The sequence below is a fragment of the Cupressus sempervirens genome, chromosome 2 (assembly GCF_028749045.1).
Source record: "Cupressus sempervirens isolate cs-2001-9-10 chromosome 2, ASM2874904v1, whole genome shotgun sequence".
NCBI classification, from domain to species: domain Eukaryota; kingdom Viridiplantae; phylum Streptophyta; class Pinopsida; order Cupressales; family Cupressaceae; genus Cupressus; species Cupressus sempervirens.
This window is the reverse complement of record NC_143119.1, coordinates 373,663,074-373,687,972: the sequence shown is the minus strand read 5'-3', so window position 1 is coordinate 373,687,972 and position 24,899 is coordinate 373,663,074. Positions and strand designations below refer to the sequence as shown.

The following is a 24,899-nucleotide window of genomic DNA, read 5'->3' as shown; positions in this document are numbered from 1 at the left end:
ACTAAACAGGTTCTTACTATTAGAAGAGCCTATTATGTTATGAAGTTCCTGAATGTAATTGTTTTACCACCACATGATTGTCGTTTGAGAAGCAAACTAATTGTATTCGCTTATACACCAACGTTGATCAAGTAGGGACATGACCCTACGTGGCCTTGGGCCAAGTAGAGTCATGTCTGTATGGGACATGACTTTGTTGTAGTTTCTGTCGGATTGATTTTATCATGAGATACCTCATTGGTGGTAAATTATCTTTAAGATAAATATCTTATATATATAATACATATTATATATGTAATATAATATATATTATATTACATATAAGGTTAATATATTAATATTATAAATATGGTTAAAGGTGAGTTATACATATAGTTATTTATTAACTAAATGATGATTAACTATAGGGACATTTCTCTTGAAGAGACATGTCTCTTCTTCTCATATTTATATGAGATTCAAATCTGCATTTGAAAATCATTAGTAGCAATGGCCATGATTCTACATTTGTAGAAATGATCTTAGTTCCTTTAACACGTTGGGTAAATTGGTTATGAAATCCATCGAAATGCTTTCCCACTTTTGATTAGGAATGGGTAGAGGTTGTAGTGGACTTGCAAGATGTGTTTGTTTTGCCTTTTTTTGTTGACATGTCATGCATTCTTGTACATACTTCTTGACATCTTTCTTCATACCTTTCCTTGAAAATTTCTCTCTTGTGTATATATTTTGAAATACTCTTGATGGTCGGACAAAGGATTATTGTAATATTTGTGCTCTTTATTCTTGACTGAGGAGTTATGAACACTCTTCCCTTGTAAAATATAATATCATCTCGGATTTTAAAATCTTCTTTTTGTTAAGTTTGTAGTTGCAGTCAGATTGATTCGATCATGAGATACATTGTTGATGGTAAATCATAATTAGATAAATATTCTTATATATATATATACATTGCATATATTATATTATATATATATATATATATATATATATATATTATACATATGGTTATTTATGTAATTAATATATTAACTAATGATGATTAACTAGAGGGACATGTTTCTTCATGAGACATGTCTCCTCTCATATTTATGAATCTTCAAATTTGCATTTGGAAGACATCAATTATTACAATAATAGAAAAGTCGTCTATTATTAGTTAATGGTTATCTTGTAATTATCTTAAGCTTTAGTTTGTTTTTGTTTATTGCTTTCTCTAGAATGGGATGTTTTTATTCTTTATGATCGTTTCCTAAGGAAACATTGTCTCATTCTTTTGTATAAATTGACCTTTCGGTCTTTGTTAATAACAAGCAAGTATTTACCAATTACCTCGTAATATGGTATCAGAGCAAATACTTTGAATTTTTTCGGAAAAATTATAATTTCTATTGAAATTATTTGTTAAGTTTTTTTGAAATTACTTCTGGTTTTTCACAAACCACCTGGCTAGGGTTTCTGTTCATACACCCAATCACGGCTAGGGTTTTAGCTTTTACATCCATTTCTTGAAAAACATGGGTTTTGGCAACTGGTTTGCTCTAGAAATCGCGTTTTTATTGGTTGTATTTGATGTGTTTGGCGGCTTAAATCTGGACTCCACGCGATCTCTGCAAGGTTCAGTAACAAGTTCGATCATTGCTTTGCAAATCGCGAAAACCAAACACGTAGATTCTTGGTGGGTTTTTCAAGAGCTCAACTGGGTTGTTTGTTTTTTCTGGGTGCCTCATTTTTTGTGCCTCAATTTTTGAGCTTGCGGATCCAAAAAATGACAGCATACTCCTGGGTTTTTCGAGCTCTCTTTTGGGGCACTCTTTGATTCTTTTGGGTCTTCCGTATTTTTGCCTCCAAGAACATGCCTTCACAGATTTTCATAGTTTTTCATTGAAAAATGTGCCATGGCATATCTGACAAATATTTTACTCGAGCATAATTCCAAATTCAATAGCCGCAATTATGGAACCTGGAAGCAGTACATCATCGCAATTTTTGAATATTGGAACACAGATCAACTTGTTTTGGGTGTTACAAAGTGTCCGACTTCTCCAGGTCCTGATCAAGGTACATGGGATCTGAATAATCGAGAAACAGTGATGCATCTCAAATTATTTGTAGCTAATGATCAACTTTCTCAGATTCCATCCGACAAGATAGCTGCCGAAATCTTGACACACCTCAAAGGTCTTCATGAGACTTCTGACAAGAGTAGAGCCTTCTTTCTGAAAAGCACTCTTTTTTCTATTGTCATGGATGAGCACACCACGCTCTAGGCACACTTGAATCGGATTCAGGAAATCCATGATCAGCTAATTGCCATCAGTCACAAGATGGAGGAAGAGGATATTGTGGTAATCACTCTTCGGAGTTTACCAAAATCCTATGAGCATTTTATTGAGACTCTCAACATCACATCTACTGGTGTTGATCTGAAGTTCATTGATCTCTGCACCTTGCTGCTTCAACAAGATCGGTGGAAACAACAGTTCGGTGGCAGCTCCAGTTCCACCTCCATTGAGCAAGCCTTTGTTGCAAAATCCTTTTAGAAGGATAAGGGCAAGTTTCAGCAACCATCTCAGCAGAAGTCTTCTGCTCTAGCATCCGACAGTACCAGAAAGAAGAACATTCAATGCAACTATTGGCACAAGTTTGGTCACATGAAGGTTGAATGTCAGAAATGCTTAGCTACCCAACCTAAGTAATCAGGTTCGCAACCCAAAGCGACCAGTGCAAAGCACACTGAGCAGGCAGAATCTGCCTTTTACACCTTTATGGCTAAAAGACCTGTAGATCATGTGAAGTTGTCTGCCTGGTACATTGATTCAGGTGCCTCTCGACATTTCACTCACCACAGAGACTGGTTTACCAACTATCAGCCTTATTCAGATTCTGTTATTTTTGGTGGCGGAGAAGAGTACACTGTTGTTGGTATAGGCAACATTCAGATTTAGTCTATTGGGAGGAATCTCATATTCCTTGATGTGTACTACGTTCCAGGGATGGAACTAAATCTACTCTCAGTCAGTCAGTTCCTGCGACATTCTCCATACTTGGCAGTCACCTTCAGTTCACATCAGTGCACCATCATTGATCGGGCAACTAAGTCTACTATTGCAATAGGTCTTGAGGATCATGGTCTTTTCAGACTTACTGATTCTGGTGATTCTCAGGACTTAGCTATGGCTGCTCAGCGATCTTCTGTTAGCACCCTTTGGCATCAGCGATATGGGCACTTAAATGTGCATTATCTCTCACAGCTTGCTTGAGATGAGTTTGTTCTTGGATTGTCAAAGATTCAGACTCAACAACTTGGAGTTTGTGACGCATGCCAGGCTAGGAAGCAACATTGCACACATTTCACCAGTGGTGATTCTTGGCGAGCTTCTTAAGTACTTCAGCTTGTTTATGCCGATATCTGCGGCCCTATGGCCACTCCTTTTGTTCTTGGGTCCAGGTATTTTTTGTTGTTTGTTGATGATTTCAGTAGAAAAATGTGGGTGTATTTCCTTAAAAAGAAATCAGATGCATTTCCTGTATTTTAGAATTTTAAACCCCTAGTTGAAAAAGAGTTTGGGAAATCTATTATTACTCTTAGATTAGACAATGGGGGGAAATTTTGTTCTAATGCTTTCTCCAGCTTCTTGGATACACATGGCATCAAACACCAGTTAACCACACCCCACATGCCACAACAAAACAGTGTAGTTGAACGTCAGAATCGGACAATCACCGAGATGGCTCGTTTCATGCTCAAAGACAGACATGTTTCGAACCAGTTTTGGGCATAAGTAGTTAACACTGCAGTTTATCTGTTGAACCGGTCACCCACAGTGGCGGTCAAAGGTAAAACTCCGGAAGAGGCCTGGTCAGGTCGCAAGCCCAGAATCAATCACTTGAAGGTTTTTGGTTCTCTTGCTTTTGTTTGGATCCTTGATGTGTCACACACCAAGTTGGATGCCAAGAGTCAGAAACTCATGCTTGTTGGATATAACAGTCTTCACAAAACCTACCGCCTGCTTGATGTTGAGACATCTCATCTCATATACAGTCGTGATGTAGTCTTTGATGAGCAACGAGGACCATTCATGCTTGTTTATCCTATTCCTGATCCAACAGACCAGCCTATGATGGCTCATGATTTGGGAGTTCGACTTCTATTAGGTCCACCTGATGGGGGGGCCCTAGTAGCTCCTGTAGCACCAGCTATTCCAGTGATACTTGTACAGACTCCTCCGGCTTCTCTTGCAGGATCACCTCGCTTTGTAGATGCTTCACCTGAGTTTGATCCAGCTTCTTCTGATGAGGATTTTTCTGATCAAGCATCTCCTAGTAATACTGTTGGTCATTATCCTATCCGACCTAAGTGGTGGGCTAAGACACTTGCTGATCTTCGTGATGATGAGCTCATTGATGGGAGAACTGCTCGAAAAAAGAGCAAAACTATACATTTTGTTAACTTTGCTCTTATGGCAAACATTCACAGTGTGTTTGAACCTCAAACATATTCCGAGGCTAAAAGAATTCCAGAGTGGGAACAGGCCATGACATCTGAACACCAGAGCCTACTGAAGAACAACACTTGGGTCCTTTCTAATCATCCACCAGGGAAGAAACCCATTGGTTGCAAATGGATCTACAAAATCAAATACAAATCAGATGGTACTTTGGATAAGTACAAAGCTCGTTTAGTGGCGAAGGGCTTTTTTTAGCGTCAGGGCATTGATTATGAGGAGACCTTTGTTCCTACTGCAAAGATGAGCACCATCAGATTAGTCCTAGCCATGGCAACACAGTTTGGCTGGAAGGTCCATTAGATGGACGTCAAGAGTGCTTTCCTAAATGATGATCTCCGTGAAGAGGTCTACATGACACAGCCTCCTGGTAAAGACCATCAGGTTCTCAGATTGGTAAAAGCTCTCAATGGCTTGAAACAGGCCCCTCGGGCATGGTACATCAAGATTGATAAGTACCTCAGTGATCAAAGCTTCAAGAGGAGTTCTTCAGACTCAAATCTGTACATCAAGACTACTGACAGTGACATCATCCTTTTGGTTATCTATGTGGATGATCTGATCATCACTGGCAGTTCAACATCTTTGATTCAAGGAATCAAATAGAACTTATGCTAGTCTTTTGATATGATTGACCTTGGACTCATGCATTATTGCTTAGGTGTTGAAGTTAGGAAGCAATCTTCTAGTATATTCATCTCTCAGTCCAAATATGCTTGGGCCCTATTAGACAAATTTCGAATGCAGGATTGCAAACTTGCATCTACACTTGTGGAGAAAGGTCTCAAGTTATCAGCAAAGTCCGATTCTTCTTCCATTGATGATACTACATACAGGCAATTAGTCAACAGCCTCATCTACCTCTCTGCTACTAGGCTTGATATCAGCTTCGCAATTAGCTATATTTCACACTTTATGACAGCTCCTAAGGCTGATCATTGGATGGCAGCAAAGTGTGTGCTTCATTATGTGAAGGGTACTTTAGATTATGAACTTCTATACTCTCAGAGTTGTAATCCTAAAAATCAGTGGGTTCACAGATTCAGATTGGGTAGGCTTTGTTGATGATAAAAAGTCAACATTTGAATATGTGTTCAGTTTGGGATCCGGTGCAGTCACATGGACCAGCAAGAAGCAGCAGGTAGTTTCTCTCTCTTCTATAGAGGCTGAATACAGAGGGACTATTAAGGCAGGATGTGACGTTGTTTGGCTTCGTCGGATGCTTGGGGATATGTAGATGTCACCAGCAGGACCGGCTACTCTATTTGTTTATAACGAAGGCGTTATCAAGTTAGCATGTAATCTAGTCTTCCATGAACGAACCAAGCATGTGGATGTTCATCGTCATTACATACGACAGCTTGTTGAAGACGGGACTATAGATCTGCAGTATGTTCCTACCACAGATCAGACTACAAACATTCTCACCAAGCCTCTTGGTCTTGATAAGTTTGTCAAATTTAGAGGACAGCTTGGTGTGTTCGATAGATTAACCATTAAGGGAGGGTATTACAATAATAGATAAGTCGTCTATTATTAGTTAATGGTTATCTTGTAAATATCTTAAGCTTTAGTTTGCTTTTGTTTTTTGCTTTCTCTAGAATAGAATGTTTCTATTCTTTATGATCGTTTCCTAAGGAAACATCATCTCATTCTTTTGTATAAATGGACTTTTCAGTCCTGTTAATAACAAGCAAGTATTTACCAATTACGTCGTAATATCAATTACATTGGCAATGTTAGTACATTTGTAAAAAACAATCCATGTTTCCTTCTATAAAGTCTAACAACTTGAAGGTAGATCTTTAGAGCCAATCTAAGGAAGATCCAACCAGATTATATAGATAGGAATGAATCACATATGAAGGAATAATATCTGTAAATATCACTTGTCACCATGAACATATAATGAAATACATGGATGTTGTTTGAATGTTCAATCTGCGGCTATACTCTTAAATGCCAATATGGATCAGATTCCCAGTGGTATAAGTAGCGGCTTAGAAGGAATATTGCAACATAACTTCTCATGCTTGAGGGAAATAATTGTAAATTGGAATGTGCACTTAATTTTAATCACCTATGACCTCCAGATGCCTGTGAATACGACCTCTATATATACAAATCTAGAAGTATGATACATGAAGGAAATCTATGTTCTCCGATATGTGATGTGCACTGCTTAATGAGCTGTGTATGATGATCAATTGATGTCATGTGTTTGCAAAGGATGTTCGTTGTCAAGGAACAAAGGTTAATCAGACAAAATCTGTATGGTGGGCAGGGACAAATTCACAACTTTATGTTGACAAAGAACAAATAGAATTGGAAATGGTTTATCAGGCTGAGACATCCATAGCAGATATTGTGGAAGATAGAAAACAAAAGTTGAGTAGATATTGTTTTTTTTTTTTCTAATATGTGTTGGGTCGGGCTAACAAGCGAGGAGCAGAATCAAATTTTTAAAATTTGAAACGGTGGTGTTGAATATGAACGGACACCTGCTCTACCATTTCAAACTATTTGATGTTGGATATTGCCACATCAAACTACTTGTGGCATTAAGCTGAGCAGAGATATATGCTAAGATGCTTTTAGTATCAAAAAAAGGAAACGCCATTATCATTGAAAAAACTTTGCTATATGAGTGAATGACTTGGTGGTTTGAAGGAGGGTGTATGAGTGTTCATGAAATATCTAGAGTGAACATGAATTGTTTGATTTTGCAAATAAGTGTGTCAGTTTTAGAGAATAAAATCTTTAATTTACAAAAGGAATGTTGAACTTTGACAAATCAGAAGTAGCACGTGGGAATAGCAGAAATCAGTTTATACTAATCAAAAGATGCATTTAGTATCAAAATGGAAATGATGCATTTAGAATTCTAAGTTATCTATCACATATGCAAACAAACAACTGTACACAACCAGCGATGGTTTCTTGGCCATCGAGCTATTAACGGTGGCAATTATATTATAGCAATCTCCCTTTCTTAAGAAAGAATTTGGAAGTAATATGGGCTACTGGTATTATAATGACAGCTAAGCAATCAATATATTAAGGCGTGCTGCTATACCATGCTCATTATCATTCTGACGTGCTAAGAGGAGTTTGCCAGTTAATAATTATGGAGTGGAGGCTTGTGATGCATGAAGAATGGCAATCTGCTTACTACCACTGAGCAAGAGGAGCAGTCAAAGGAAATATAATACTATGTTATTTAGAAGAAAGACAAGGCCGATATGTGCTAGACAATAAACATTTCAGTAGTTAATAATTATGAAAGGAAGACAGTAATTGCTAGGGAAAATGTGATCATAGGGAGGAAGGTAGCCTCGGTTGGTGATAATGATTATTAAGAAGACATCAATTGTTACCACTAACTAGATCCAAGAAGACTAAAAGCATCTGGGACAGTAAAGAAGATTGTGAATAGGATTTGAAAAGAAGTGTGCGGATACCAAAGAAGGGCCCACATTACCGAGTAAGAGGTTTGGAAAATGGGTGGTCAACTACAAAGGGCCCATGACATTGGATAAGGTGCAGATCGGGCATTGCAAACGGTCACACATGGTTTTACCATGTCAAGATGATAAGGATTGGCCACCAACCGACCAAGGTATGTGGGATGTTATTTAATAATTGTTTTCATCTTATTATTGTTAAAAGGGGATATGCATTCATAAATGACATTAGGTATATGGTAATTATAAAGGTATATAAAGTACATTTATTATTTCATAAACAATTACTAATGAATTTAGTTTGTAATAGAAAGATTATAGATTGAAATAATGAATATCAAAAATTATAATAAGGATTATTCATAATATATTAATAAATTTGTTGAATATTGGATTCAAAATTTTAAATGTTCTTATAATTAAAGTACAATAATAGGGGAGAGGACCCAGTACTTGAACGCGTTCCAATAGTTGTGATAGGAGTTGTTGACTTGATACCTACATTTATTGACTTAATGTCCAATTTTTTTGACAACATTGTACCAATACTTGTGACTTTAAAGTTGTTAGTACAATGCTGACTACCCAAAATTGAATAAAAAGTACCCTTAGTTATAAAAATTAACCGATGATGTGATGCCACATCAGCTATTCAAGTATGGGTACCCTTTATGCACAACCATTGATCTCACTTTTTACTTATGCTGTTTTCGACAACTTGGCAAAAAGCATGTTGATGTGGCATCATAATGGGTGATGTGGACTTGAGACCTTAGTTATAAGTAGGTGACTCACCAAGTAAGCTGCTGTCAAAAAATGGGAGTGATTTGAAATTTTCATGTAGGACTTGGATAAGCGCGAAGTTAGGGTGTTGAAGTATTGGGTCCTCTCCCCTAGTTTTATTGAGAAAAATGATTAAAAGTGATTTTTTATTATAAGAGCTATGTGCCTTGATTTTTTTTTTCTTTGAGAATGTTATTGAATGTGAGGGAGTTTGAGATTCTGAGGGAGCCAAACATTTCATTAGAGGCAACCTTGAAAGAGAGGGAGCAAATAGAGGAAACATGTATTCTGAAGAGTAAAACATATACGATCTCCTTAAAACTAAGGTAAACCTTACTACATATCAAAGTGAAAGGTGAGAAATATTCTACAAGGGAACTACAAAGACCATCTTGAAATTGGAAAATCGGATAGAATCAAAGCAACTGTATAGAGGGAACTTTACATACTCACACCAAGGAGATGATGATATGTGGAATAATAGCAATGATGGATCATTCATGGAAGTAGAATTTCAATACATTCCTCAAGATACGAATTGCATAGAACGAAATTATTGCTCATGAGAACTAAGTATCAGTAACAATGTTGATGGAATTAGTGGGAATTTTACTTTGTGGGGGGGAATAATAACCAATGTTTCATTCCAATTGGTTGACAAATGTTTATACAGAGATATCATCTTATTTGATACATATGGACCTTCATTGGAGCAACTTGTATCAAGAACATTAATGTGCAGATAAGTATTAATATCCTTGAGTATTATATTTACTTACTTATTGTAGTCTCTCTCTTATTTGTAATTCTACACATACTATAAGAGTTATTGCCTTGATCTTTTCCTTTGTATCTGAAGTTGATCTTGCAGGAAAAGAAGAATGACACATTAGGCAACTTATGATAGTAGCTTAAAAGAAGTTGTGATCATGCTGGATAAAGTGAGGCTCTTGAAGCAAATATCTTTGATGATTGAGATTATGAGTATCCTTCTACATTAAGAGGGAGAATGACACTTCTTCAAAGGCAACACAGGAGCTTAGAAGATTAAGACCCAGAGCGATTCTAGAAATACATGTGTTACTGCATGATTTTGATGAGCCTACTCTTGAGTGCATCATGAGGAAGTATTGACTTATCACTAGAAAATCAGAAGATTGATATCAGATTCAGTGTGAGTTTGACAAGAATCCTTGAGGGAAGAGAGCCTCGAAGGGAGTAACTATTGGACCTGACTTCCCAGGATAACTGTTCAGAGGGAGAATTTTGAGGTGCAATCTTTTGTGAATGATATCTTCTCTATGAGGAGGTGGTCTAAGTGAAATTCCTTGTAATGCATTCTTCTCTATGAGAGAGAATTGAGGTGAAAGCCTTTGTACCACCCTCTGACTTGGTTCATGGTGGTTACTATTTCGCATATGATATGTAATGAAAGGTGATGATCTTTCATTGACATATATAAACAGAAGGTAACCATTATAAGGTGACGATCTTATAAATGGTAGACATGTTATCATGATTGACTTCATTAAGTTGTTGTCGCAGAGTGCTGGAAGTCATTATAACGAACGTATCATGATCAGACAGAAGGTAACCATTGTAAGATGACGATCTTATAAATGTTAGACCTGTTATCATGACATACTTCATTGAGTTGTTGTCCTAGAGTACTGGAAGTCATGATATTGAACATATCATGATCAGACTTAATTAAGTTGTTGTCCCAGAGTGTCGGAGATCATGATACTTGTCATGATAGAGACAATGACATTTTGATTTTTTGTTATCTAATAGACTATATTAAATTGTTGTCTCGGAGTGCCGAAAATCAGATAACTCATATCCTTCTAGGATGTAACATTTTCTTTTGGTAGGCATCAAGTATTTGATGCCAGTGAACATACCAAAAGAATATACGAATGATGAATATCATATGATTGATATTTCTTGTTGAATCATACTTTGGATTATATTAAAAGATAACATCTAAGTTTATGGATTTATGTTGATATCCTTAAATATGCCGTTCTAGGAATATCATATTGAGATGAAATCTCTTCATGTACTCTAGAGCATAATGTGCGCTATATCAATCCTTCCTAACTAAGAGAGAGTGTTAAGTTTGTAGTTGTAGTTAGATTGATTTGATCATGATACATTGTTGATGGTAAACCATGATTAGATAAATATTCTTATATATATATTACATATATTATATTATATATATAATAATATATTATATTATACATATGGTTCTTTATATAATTAATATATTAACTAATGATGATTAACTATAGAGACATGTCTCCTCTCATATTTATGAGTCTTCAAATTTGCATTTGGAAGACATCAATTACATTGGCAATGTTATTACGTTTGCAAAAACCAATCCATGTTACTCAACACTTTTTGAAATTTTTCCTCTAATATTTCATTGGCTATAGGGTCCTTTGCATACTCAGCAATGATGTCCCTCGTCCAATCTCGTGAAATACTGACAACCATATCAAGCTGGGGGCGTCTAGATAATGCACCTTCCATTCTGTTATTTACCCCTTTTACATATTCTATGTCAAGATCATATGCTTGGATCCTACTTACCCATTTTTGTTGCCAATTATCAAGATCCTTCTAGCTCAAGAAGAAACGTAGACTGTCATGCTCTGTCTTAACAATGAACTTTACACAAACTAGGTACTATCAAGATTTGGCTAAAGCATGCATTATGACCAACATTTCTTTGTCATATATAGAATAATGTTATTATGGTTTTGTGAGTGTGCGACTTTCAAATGCTATGGGATGTTTCTTTTACATGAGGACTGCTACAATCCGTTCTCTTGATGCATCACATTGTAACTTGAAGGGCATCGTGAAATCAGGTATGGCTAAAACAGTTAATGAACTCATAGTTTCTTTTAATTGTTTAAATGCTTGTTGGGCCTTCTTGCTCCATGTAAAGGCACCTTTCTGAGTTAAGTTTGTAAGGGGGGCGGAAATCTTAGAGAACCCTTTGACAAATCGTGTGTAATAACTGCATAACCCAACAAATCCCCAGAGCTATGTTAGGGTCTTGGGTTTCAGCCACTTTTTAATAGCTTTGATCTTCTCTTCATCTATGCTTACCCCTTCCGGATTAATTTTGTCCCAAGTAAAGAATCTCATTCAGCCTGAACTCACATTTTGAAATTTTGGTATATAATGATTCTGTTTCTAAAATATTTAGGACTTCTTTGATATGTTGCAAATGTTCTTCCCAAGTTTTATTATAAATGAGTATATCATCAAAGAATAGAGGATAAACTTTCTTAGTTGCTGTCTAAATATATGGTTCATGCTTGATTGGAAAGTAGCTAGAGCATTTGTGAGGCCAAATGGGAGCACTATGAATTCAAAATGTCTGTAATGGCATCTAAATGCTGTTTTTGGGACATCTTCCTTCCCATTCTAATTTGGTGATATACAGGTCTCAGATCAATTTTTGAAAAATATCGAGCACCATGTAATTCATCCATCAACTCATCTATCGTTGGGATAATATTACATCCCAATTTTTGACTTTATTTAAAATATAGCCGTTGAAGTTCACATGAAGTCATTTGATAGTTAAATTTGTTATAATCTTGCGAAATGGTAAGATGGTTAGTTGTTATAATGCGAAGATAACATGCTAGTTGATTATTTATCACAAATTCATGGAATTAAAAAGGTGTTTGGCTGTTATGATTATTTATGATTAAATAACTTGATTGGTAATATGACTTAACTGTGGAGAATTTCCTTGTAGGAAGCACGTCGAAGGGGTGGAAGCATTGTTAGAAAAGAATTAGGCACAGGAGCATCACCATCACTGGGCAAATGGGTTGAAGACCTAGCAACTTGAACATTATGATAGAATCGATGGAACCGCATGAGCTATTAAATAAACAATTTAAAACATAAAATAAATAAATAAAAATATAATACATACCTTAAAGGTTCGATTGATCTTTCTCAATATTATTTTAATTTATACCTATGTACATACACAGATATAAAAATGAAGTGATACTATCATATTATTTTCTTATAATAAAATGATGCTACCTCACTAATATATTTACATGTATGTATATAAATATAAATCATAATAATTTTTGAATTATAACTTTCTAACTCTTTTTCCATCTTTTATTTCTTTGCTTGTTTGAAACCGAATTAAACACTTGGCTCATTAAATTGGTGTCCAAGAGCCAATACATTTCCTTTATGTTACGGCTTATTGGAAGCTAAGGAGTCACATTTTTCTTTTTATAAGAAGTCGCGAGGGAGAGGCTGAGGTATCCTTTTCAAGCACCCAACAACCTTTCTCAAGATTTCGACTCTATCTCTCATTTTCGAATTTTTTGCATAAATCAATAATCTGCAAACTTCAATTGGAAAATCACTGCCGCCATAGCAATCCAAGTTTTATTTTATAATCTTGATTTCAGAATACATGATTCATATATACTTTGGATATTGGTGCCTAAAGAATGTTTATGGGAGGCTAAATCATAGTGGCCAGCTAGGCACATACTACCTTGTTCATGCTTACGATTTTCTGTGATCACTTCTGCCTTCTTCCACAACACCCGATTTCCTTCTTCTTAGTGCCGATATCCTTGCCAATACCAGTCTATACCTTTCAATAAATCCTTTCAATGATTTCATGCCCATTCAGATATTCTGCCGGAAGTCATGAAGTACTTTTATGTTGGAGCTGTGTTAGTTATTTTGCAAGTAAAGGTGTGGCAAGTAGCTGAGCGTTCAGCAAGACATCATCTCCAAATTATCTAAGTTATGTGGAACACTCAAATCCAATGTGTCCAATCTGTTTTTCTTTAACAAATGGTGTAATAACATCGAATTTCATAGCAGTAAGCTACAATATTTATCATGATGATATCTTGTTTGATATTACATATTTGATTCTCTTAATTTTGATTTGTTCATGGCAAGTGAGAGCTAAGTAACCATAATATGAATCCATACATCATTATGTCAATGGAGATTAGAATTAAACAATAATTTCTGCAATCTTTAAGAATATCTTTTTCAAGTCACAAATTGTGATAAGCTGGAATATATATATATATATAATTCATGAATTAGTTGAGAAATCAACAGACAGAGCCAATTGCTCTAAGATCCAAACATCTAGGATTCATCGACTGCATAGCCATAGAAAAAGTGAAGAGGTGAGATGGAGTTTGCAATGACATAGAAATAAAAGTTAGATATGAAACATTAAATTTGGAATAATATCATTTGATTAACTCATGCATGATCATATTTATTGTATTCTCCTACTGTCAAGTCGAGTGGTGTGATTAGATACCAGGTTGCTCAATGGATGACAAGATGTTCCATGTCTATTCCGGGTAGGGAGGGCTTTTTTCGTCAGAGATTGTGTGGTGATAAGTTATAGTTCGAGGTTGGGTGGTTAAGCCTTTGACAATGTTTCCCCTCTCCACAAGATGTCAGACGTGCATCAAATAAAGATAAGCTATGCATTCAAACGTTATCAGTAACAGTTAGCAATGGGAAGAAAAGAAATGATACAGTGCCATCTAATGCTCTAAGTGATACAGTGGTATCTGATGCCCTAAATGATACAGTGGTATCGGATGCCCTAAATGATAGAGTGGTATTTGATGCCCTAATTAATACAGTGGTATCTGATGCCCTAAATGATCCACTGGTAATTGATACCCTAATTGATATAGTGGTATGTGATGCCCTAATTGTTTTAGTGGTATTTAATGGTAATTGTCATTTGATTTTTATATAGTGGTATTTGTGGACTAACTTGGGTGATTGTAGAAGTATCCCTAGATTGATTTCGGTCTCGAGTTCCATGGTATGCATATTTTAATTTCCATAGTAAATTCATTGATGGTGTTTTCAACTCTTAGTTATGAAATTTTGTTTAATTGATTTTAACTGTTAATCTCATTCATATGAACATAACTGATTTAACTGTCTTCTTATGAAAATGGAGAATAATTGTGTTTCTTTGATATGTTAGTTGTTAATTAAGACTCGGATAAAGTGTATGTTACAGATAGGGTATCAATTATTGATAGCTTTCTTGTTTAAGGCTTTGTAGTTGATGCATATTCTCATAGTTCCATCCTTTTTCTTGACGAGTACTACTGAAGAGGCAAATGGGCTGCTACTTGGTTGAACGTGTCCCATTTCCAATAATTCTTTGATAGTCTTTTCAATTTCCTCTTTATATTTATCGGGGTGCCAATAAGGGGTTGTTATGATTGGTTTGGCTCCTAATTCTATGGAATGCTTAGATCCTCTTTTTGGTGGTAGACCTGGAGGGATATCTTCAAAGATCTTTTTGTGTTTCTTCAGAATGGGTCAAATATCTGCATGTATCATAAGTTTTTTACTAGGTGATTTGTCAAGAACCATACATTCAGCTATCCATTCTCCTTGATGACATGCAAGGATACGTTCTATCCTATTGTAATATGATGGTAAACAGATTGTTTAGTTTTACTTAACCCCAGGGGCCTAAATTTTATGAACAATATCTGGTTACAATAGTTGGATAGTTGCTTCTAAGAAGACTAACTTTCTTTTGAATTATTAGGTACAACTCCCTATTGCAGATTTGCAATGAATTATGTTTGTTCCTAAATCTAAGAAAGGGGATGTGTTCTTAACCTGAGAATAGGAGGGGTAAACCGAGCCAAACCTATACAGGATCTAACTCAGGCAAGAACAAATTTCGGAAGAAAAATTATGTTTATGAACTCACACATCCTATGAATTCATAAGACTTAGAGATTCAAAATCGCATAACAACTAATGCTAACTAGATTAACAAGAATCTAAAAGAAAACGAAGGAAGAAAGATTAACCAGAAAGAAACATCTGAAGGATCTCTCCCGAACCTATGATGACAATACTTATTATATTCAGTTCGCTGCCTCAAAACAAGTGATGAAGCTCTGTTCGTTCCTTGTTTTAATTCAGATAAAAGAGAAAAAGAAAACAAACAATTAACAACTAATAGAATGGAACATAAAATAATTGATACAAAATACCATTTAATTGACTCTGCAACCTTGAGTATTTCATACCAAAATTCGCTGACCTTTTATTAATCTTTCATTATCATACATATAGGGTTCCGAGATGACCGTTACAAAGGAAGTTCAGCCAGTTCATCTCCTCAAAAATAACAAATGACAAGGAGCTAGTTTGTCTATTACAATGATTACATAAAAATATGAAAGAGGCGGAATATGAATCACTTCGCCTTCTTTCCTTTTTCCACCTTTGCCCTATAGGCCTTGGCGGCAACAATGATTGGAATTAACTCTTCGTGCTTATGGACGTGTACATTAGTGTATCTCAAGAGCCACTTAGAATGCTCTCAGGCCAGATCCTTGACAACACCCAACCGGTCTTGTAATTCTTCCATGGCCATGTGTACGTATCTACCCAACTTCTGAAGTTCGGAGATTTTGTTCAGGTGACCAGAAGCTATTCCTGTCAGACCATCTATGAAATTGGAGAAATTTGTTTGCATGACAGCTACTCCAATGATCGCTTTTCCTTGCCCACTAGACTGCGAATCTATGTGCAAACCTCTTAATAGCTCATAATCTCTATCCCGCTCCTTCTTTACTTTGGCTTCAGTTTCTTTAAGTCCCTCTTTTGCTGCCATGATCATTTCAGACTTGAATTGCATGCTCTGAAACCACTCGACTAAGGGCTCATCTCCTTTAGGCAGGATTTTTGCTTCAACAACCTCCTTTGCCTTCATGTGGATGATCATCTTCAACAAGGAAACACTATCATCACTCTTGGTTTTCTTTGCGGCCAAGGTGGCTCTATTTGATGATATGTTATCTTTCTCTGTTTCCAATCTCAATATAGCATTACCAATCTGCTCTATTATGGAGAGTCCTTCCACCTTGACTTTCTCGCTTCACTCTCTACCGATGTGTCCAAAATGCTTATCTTCTTGGAGTTGGGAGATAAGTGCCTAAACGTTCGCAGCAGTGGAATCACTAGTAATGGGCATCCTGGGGATGCTTGTCAACGGGGTGACCAATTTCCTGATGAAGCCATTCACTTCCTGTATTTCCGCTTTCATCTGGACCTTAGACAACTTAAGACTCTCTAGCTGTCCTTCAATCACCTCATTTGTTGACTTCCACAAGCCAACTTTAGTATCATGTTTGGCCTCCCCAAGATCCAATGAATGCAGAGTAAAATCATCAGTGGACATATCCTCAATCCTTCCCTCCTTGGTAGGCTTTGCTATCTCCATTGTTAGGTGCCTTGTTTCAAGGTCTTGTCTGAGGTCCTTTGCTTCTTGACCTAACTCAATGCTGACCCAGAGCGAACTGCAAGAGATAAGGTATCCTTGTTGGGGACACCTTTATCCTTCCTCTTTCTCTTCCTATCCAGAGTATCCTCCAACCATGAATCTGTACTTAGCACTTGGAGGACGTCCCAAGAGAATCTATGCTAAACATTTTCCTTTTGACTGGAGTTATTGCTTTTGCGGTCGAAGAGAAGGGATTCTTTTGGGCCTGTGAAATGAGTTTCGAAGAATCTTAGCCTTTTTCTGCCTCTGAAGTCTTCTTGGTTGCCTCGTCAGATTCAGTGGATTCAAAGTCACTGCTTCCTCAATCTCCTAAATCTACTACCTGCACTTGAGGACTACTTGGCTGGAGAATTGCAACACTTGCAGATGGAACTGGACTACTATGAGGTGAGGAGACTGGAGTAATCGCAGTGTCTTTAGGTTCTTCCACTTTCTCCTTCTTGGCTTCTGTTTGAGTTCCAATCATCGAGAGGGAGCCATTGTGACAAGTCTTAGCCAAAGGAATATTCTTGTCGGGAGGTTGATCACCTCCTCCTGATGCTTGAGTTGGTCGTTGAGTGATGGCCAGGGTCACACCTGGTGTACCTCCTTGAGAAGAAGGGGCTGTTGTAGTTGCTGGAGAAGCTCGAGCAAATGTACTTTTACTTCGACTTCTAGCTATGGTCCATTCGACCCACTTCCTAGTTCTCTTAATAATCCGGGCCATCATGATCTCTCGCTCTTCTCCATTATCCTCATAAGGTTCTGAGCTAATAGGAGTATTCCTTAGCTTTGTTAGATAGGTATTACTGTACATATTCTGTCCATCATCTTCCACTCCCTCAACATTGATATCAACTTTATACATCTTGACTTGATCTACTGCGAGTTTGGCGAAAGCACGATCACGACTTTTGAATTTATCTTTGCAGTTGGCCCAATAGTCTTCAATGGTGGTGATATATTTGATAACACTTCCAATCTGCAACACCTCCCTTGCATATCCATTTGGATCAAACATAGGTCTTAAGACCTCATACATCTCTAATTTATATTTTGATTCGAACACTTTTAGCATGTTCTTTGCATTCGAACGAGACTCACACTTGTAAGCTCCCACCTTCATAGGGAACTCGTACCCTTTCTTCTTCAAACTCCTGCTCAACATGTTCACTTGGATTGCTTGCTGCACGATCTCGATCAACATGATTATATCACTAGGATATCTCGATAGCTTCAAGGGAAAGCCATCAAACACTGCAAGATGCAAATATGAAAAGGATGAGAACTGGATGAAATAACTCCCAAATTGGCTAATGGCCGCCATAGCTTCGAGACTGAATCTCCTCTCTGGACATCCTTGGAGTTCCCTCCAAATTCTCATGGTAAAAGCATCATTAACTCTGATATACTCTGCATAACTATTTTCCAACTGTAAGCATGGGTAGAATTCATAAGACTTCACATCATTAGGGAAGTTTTCCACTCTTGGGAGGTTTGGCCATAATTGTAAAGAAGCTAACATGTAAATGAGGAAGGAGGACATGTAGAATGTGTTGTAGAATTTTGCAGCACTAAGACCATTGGACAGAATCTCGCTTACCTCATAGGCCCAATCAATATATTGGGTATCAGAATAGATGACTTGCACCAAAAAGAAATATTGCTTAACAAAGTTTAAAGTAAGGGGGCCATGATGTCAATAATCTCAGGTTTGAGATTAGTCCCAAACAAGGTTTAAGGAGCCTTACTCTTGGCACCTCGTGGTTTTTGGAACCATGATTGCATGGTCTCTTTTCTCCAAATCATCTTCTTCGTGGAAAACTCAGAAACGACTCCTCCAATTGTCAAGTTTGAAAATTATTCCTACGTTGGGACTCGGAGGCAATTCACCACAGTTTGTCTATCAATGGAGATCAACACTGTGTCATCCGACAATATGATCCGTCTAGTGTCTGGGTTGTAATGGTTTATGCATTCATAGATTAATTCCAGAGCCTGGACTGCAACAGGTAAACCAGTTGCCTCCACAAGCCCACATCCTCGGAGCTTCTCAGTAATGGGATGTATTGGCTCTGATCTCAATCTCTTTTGAAAATCTTGCATATTGTAGAAACGGAGAGAAGTATCCGTGAACTTTTGCAGTGGAGACTTAATTCTATTCAACCCGTCGAAGCCTGCGAATCTAGTTGCCATTTCTGTAGTGAATTTTGAATCCAAAGCAACGAAAAGAATAGCAAATGCACAGATATTAGCTTTTTGAAAAAGTTGTGCAATTTTAATAGAATAACAGTTCAAGAAAGAGTGGTGGTTTTTGTAACTATTCATATTTCCTTCTATATATGAAACTCAATTCATCCGTTAATCTTCAAGATTTGCACCACACGAACGAATTGAAGGAGAGATCCGTTGAGGCAGTAAATGCATGGTTTCAACGGATATCTTGGTGTCTTTTCACTATTTTGCTGGCCCAATGGTAACTTTCTATCTTCTCATACTTACTTTCCCGTTTCCCTTTAAGTTTCGGGAAGTTGCAAATAGAGTACACCGTGAGAACATATCCGCTGAGTCGAATTTTGCCTAATAACTCTTTTCCACGATAGTTAGAATGCTTCCTATCTTTATCTTGAGAAGTTTTGTGCACAAATTGTGGGTCCCATCCGTTCGCAACTTGATTTTCTTTAAAATCTGGAAAATTGTCTTCATGGGTTGAAAACCCGCCAAGGAGAAGTCAATTTTTATTTCTTCGCCCAGGCTTCCCTTTTACTTTATCTCTTGACTATTGTTTCCTTTGGGTTCAGAGATATTCAAAAGGAGTGCGAAAATTCATTGGGGACCTACCCTTTGTTTCCTTTCCTTCAAAATTGCCTTTTGTGGAAAATTGACTCCATAGGTTGAAAACTCGCCAAGGAGAAGTCAATTTTTAGTTTTTTGCCTGAAATGAGTATAAGAATTGTGATGAATCCTAGACATTCCCTGAGGTGGATAATCGTAAAAGGAACATTAATTTGCCATGAGGCATCCTATTATCTCCTCATTTAGATCTGATTGCATCATTTGGTGCTCTTTGCAGGAAATCTTCTTCATGGGTTGGAAACCCGCTGAGGAGAAGACGAAGTTTGGATTTCCGCAGGCTTCTGTTTTCATGAGAAAATGACAGGCCACAAGTAGATGAATCTTAATAGATGATCCTTGCACAAGTAGTATGAGTATCCATCGGATCAGGCACTAAGCTACCATTACAATCCCTCCACAAAAAGGAAAAAGAAAAACCACCCGACTATTGAATGTGGAGAAGGGGAAAATGAAAAATCCGATGAAGACTCCTTCCACCTAAGGGGTGATTAGACCTAAATTTGAACATGCCTAGGAACTACCAAGACATAAGAAATCACTTTTTCTACTCGGGTGTAGGATGAAAAGTGGGGCAACATAATACACTACTTTAGAGGATCCATCAGGTAATCCTTCTAATATTATGTCTTTTTCTTTGTATTTGAAACGTACTTCCAACCTTGATATAGGGTATCAATTCTTGATAGTTTTCTTGTTTAAGGCTTTGTAATCAATGCATATTCTCATAGTTCCATCCTTTTTCTTGACGAGTACTACTGAAGAGGCAAATGGGCTGCTACTTGGTTGAATGTGTCCCATTTCCAATAATTCTTTGATAGTCTTTTCGATTTCCTCTTTGTATTTATGGGGGTGCCAATAAGGGGTTGTTATGATTGGTTTGGCTCCTAATTCTATGGAATGCTCAGATCCTCTTTTTGGTGGTAGACTCAGAGGGATATCTTCAAAGATCTTTTTGTGTTTCTTTAGAATGGGTCAAATATCTGCATGTATCATAAGTTTGTTACTAGGTGATTTGTCAAGAACCATACATTCAACTATCCATTCTCCTTGATTATATGTAAGGATATGTTCTATCCTGTTGTAAGACACTACTTTAGAGGATCCATCAGGTAATCCTTCTAATGTTATGTCTTTTCCTTCATATTTGAAACATACTTCCAACTTGGGGTTATCTATAGTGAAACGCTCTAACGAGTCAATCCAAGGCATTCCTAATCATTCTGTGGTTTCACAATGTTAAAATTTGCTTTTATAGTATGGTTACTTAGAGTGATTTCTAATTGGGGAATGATTTCCATGCATTGATCAATGGTACCATTGCCCATTATTACTTTGAAGCCTTTGAATTTTTGAGTCTTTAGTCTTTTCTTTGTTACTAGGTCCTTGCTAATGAAGTTGTAGGAGGCTCTTGAGTCTATTAATGCAATCACCCTTTGACCTTTTAATGTTCCTTTGATGCGAAATGGTTTCTTCCCACTCTCTTGAGTAACCACTACTAACCCCAAATTCTTTCTCGTCCACCTTTATTCTTTTATTTGGTGCTTCATCCTCGCTTGTTTCTTCCATTCTATGTAGTTGTCCCCTCTTACAGTGGTGTTCCCGTGCCCAAGGTTCTTTGCATTTGAAACACAACCCTTTCTTAGATAATTCATCCCTATTTTTAATTGCTTCTCTCCCTTGACATCGGTGCCCTGGGCTTCACTGTTCTTTACAAAAGTAACCTGCTTTATCTCTATTCTCCTTTTTTGATCCTTCATGCTTATTTGGAATTTTAGAAGGGGAAGTTTTGAATCTTTCCTTGGATGCCTTTGATTCTACTTTTTTGGCCTTTTGAATGGCTTCTTCCACCGTTTGAGTTTCTAAAGGATTGACTATGTTTTGAATAGGATCTTTTAGACCTTCAACAAAGAAATATGTAAGCCTCCTTTGGAAGAAGTCGAGAACCATCACTGAGAGTTTTTGGAAATCATTTGCAAATTCTTCTACTGTTTCATGCTGTTTCAAATGAGTTAGTTCTTTGAACTACCATTCAGGTTGAACTTGATCAAACCATTTGATAAGATTCTGAGAGAATTCTTGGTAAGAAGTTATATTTTGGTGGCCTAGGGAGAGTAGCCCATTGTGCCACCATTCATGTGTTGTTTCCTCTAAGTGGAATATGGCTGATTGAAGGGCATCATCTACGGTCATTGGGCTAAGAGTGAAATAGTTGTTTAATTTTTGGAGCCATGCATGGGCTATCATTTTTCTTGATCCATCAAAAAATTTGGTAGTATTACTTTGTTCACCTTGTGTTTAAGATCTTTGTTTGTGTCTTCTTGTTCTTTTAGGGGCCTTGTTATTTTGACCCTCACAAAATTTTGCAAATGTTATGAGTTCCCTAATTTTTGGTTCAAGGCTTGCCTAGGCTCTTGCATTATCTACTGTGCTATTGATGGGTTGGTCTATACCGTCATCTTCTATTGGTATTTCTTCCATTGGTAAGAAGGGCGGTCTCGAAACTCGAGAAGATGATGACTCATTAATATTTGGTTCGTTCGAACTCATATCTCTCCCATGAGAAGAGTTATTCTTGAGGTTATCACTAAAGGTCCCCATATTTTGCAAATGTTTTAGAAGGGCTTGATTAGATTTATTTAATCTTTCATTTTGACTCATGAGGGTTTGGTTTATTTGTTCCATGGAAGTCCTTATTTCATTGGCTATTTCGTTCATAGTGCTCTTCTTAGTTCTTCTCTCATAAGTTTGCATGAACTGTTATTCATAGGATGGTAGGATTATGCTCTGACACCATTGTAATGTCCTTGGTTCTAGGTCTGAAATCCTTGAGCTCCTGGCTAATGAACCTGTGATACGTGTTAGTACTCTAATAAATATATATGTATATAATTAGAATAAGATATGATCTAATTACTAAACTTGTATGCAAAAATGCAAGATTCTAGTTTCGCAATTAATCCCCTTCTTAAAGTGAGGTTGTTATCAAGTGCTTATCTCCTAGGGGAATGCTTCCTAGGGTCTTAATTAATAGAACAACTCTCCACTAAGCACCATCTCTTCATTGAAAGACCTCTCTTTAAGACCTTATGGGCAGTCGTATTGATATACGCATCCTTCTTAGGAGAGTCCTTGCTCATCCTAAGCCTTATGGATGACCACACTGGGCACAACTATCCTATCATATGCATATGAAATTGTTCTTTCAGTATATATTGATTAATTCAGAGAATACTTTATTCCCTGCCTTGCTTCCTATTTACTGATGGAGCCCTTCAGAGAAATGAGATCTTTGTCTTAATTTTCTCAAGGGGATTTAATGAACTTATATTGCCTCGAGGTGCCTACTAGAGAAAACGCCTGTAATATTGCTTATATACAAGAGTTTTTTCTTATTTTGTCTCTTGAGAGTTTTCCTCTCTGCGCTTATAATTGTCTTCTATGATCTTATGTTTATGATTGAACCTCAGTTGGGAACATATGTATATGTATAGGCTGAAGTGGCGATTCCAGAGGGTTTATGTTTCTTCACTCCAGTTTGAGTCTGAATGATCTGCCAACAATTATTGTGGTTGCTGCATGGGATTCTGACATTGACTACAGACTTAGTCTATAGTAACAGTTTGGATGCTCTTGCTGTAACCGTGGCAGCTATACCTTGCGTTGTGTTCCTTTTTGGTCTTCTGCACCAGCACCCAACCTTCTTTGTTGTCGAGCACATCCTGAGCGAGTGAATTATCCAATGATTTGGTGATTGTGCACTAACTTGGACGATGACTACCAATTTGACTTCTTTGTTATCACTGCCTGAGAGGATCTTTACCTTAAAAATATGATATTTCTATACTGTTTGATGATCCTTCCCCAACGTTTTCCTTGATAAGTTCATACTATGTTGCTGGTATGTGCAATGTATGAGAGGTCGCAATTTCTTGATATATATTATTTCAAAACTTAAGATCGCATCTTATCATTATTGATATTAGACTCAATTACCGGATTCGTCCATATACCCATGGATTTGGATTCGGGTCCGATTCGGATCCGGATCCGCATATGGATCCGTGAGGATCCGGGCAGGATCCTTAATCCTGCCTGTGGAGCCGTAAGGATCCGCGGGGGCGCGGATCCTTACGGCTCCACAGGCAGGATTAAGGATCCTGCTCGGATCCTCGAGGATCCACGCGCGGATCTGCGCGAATCCATAGCAGGGCCCAAATAAAGAAGCAAAAAAGTGAGCCCAACTTCATTTTTTATTTTTTTATTTTTTTTCTAAAGGCCCTAAACTCTAAAAACGACCCTCTAAATCACAATGCAAATTCATTTACTCTCTATTTTGCTCTCTCATACTTGCTAGTTTGAAGTAAAGTGCTTGGATTCGAAGGAGATCGGTTGTGGAGCTTCAAATACCTTGCAAGAAGTGTTTAAGGTATGCATTTCAACCATATTCTTGAGTTCTTTCATAGATTATTGATTTATTTTTAGTTTTCCAAATTTTCAAGTTTTTGTGTAAGCGTGAAACATGGTTTTCTTTCATTTTTTTTCCTACATTGCAAAAATAGAACAATGAGTAGTCAAGGCTCAGTGGGTGGGGGTGCGGCTGCATCACCAAGCTTCAAAATTGATAAGGGGTCTTCTTTATGGAGACACACAACAAGAGTCGCACAATGCCCTGGGGGTGGGGCATACATATGAAAATGTAATTATTGCAACATACAACATAGAAGCTCCTATTCCTGAGTGAAACTACATTTTTTGGGCCCTGTAGGGGAAGGAATTCAGATGTGTCAAGGTAGTGATAAGAAGGGATTACCAACTGCACAATTAGCAGCATTAGCAAAAGAGCAAGATGATGTTGATAGAGTAGTTGCAAAAGCAAAACATGGTGCTTCCAAAAAAAAAAATACACCAACACTATCATCCGATCAA

At 37.1% G+C, this 24,899-nt stretch overlaps 1 protein-coding gene across 1 annotated transcript in view; it reads left to right on the top strand.

The window, feature by feature from the left end:
- Positions 1-24,899, top strand: part of LOC149572694 (uncharacterized) — a 173,764-nt gene that overhangs the window by 13,138 nt on the left and 135,727 nt on the right. The gene's annotated exons all lie outside the window — the stretch shown is intronic.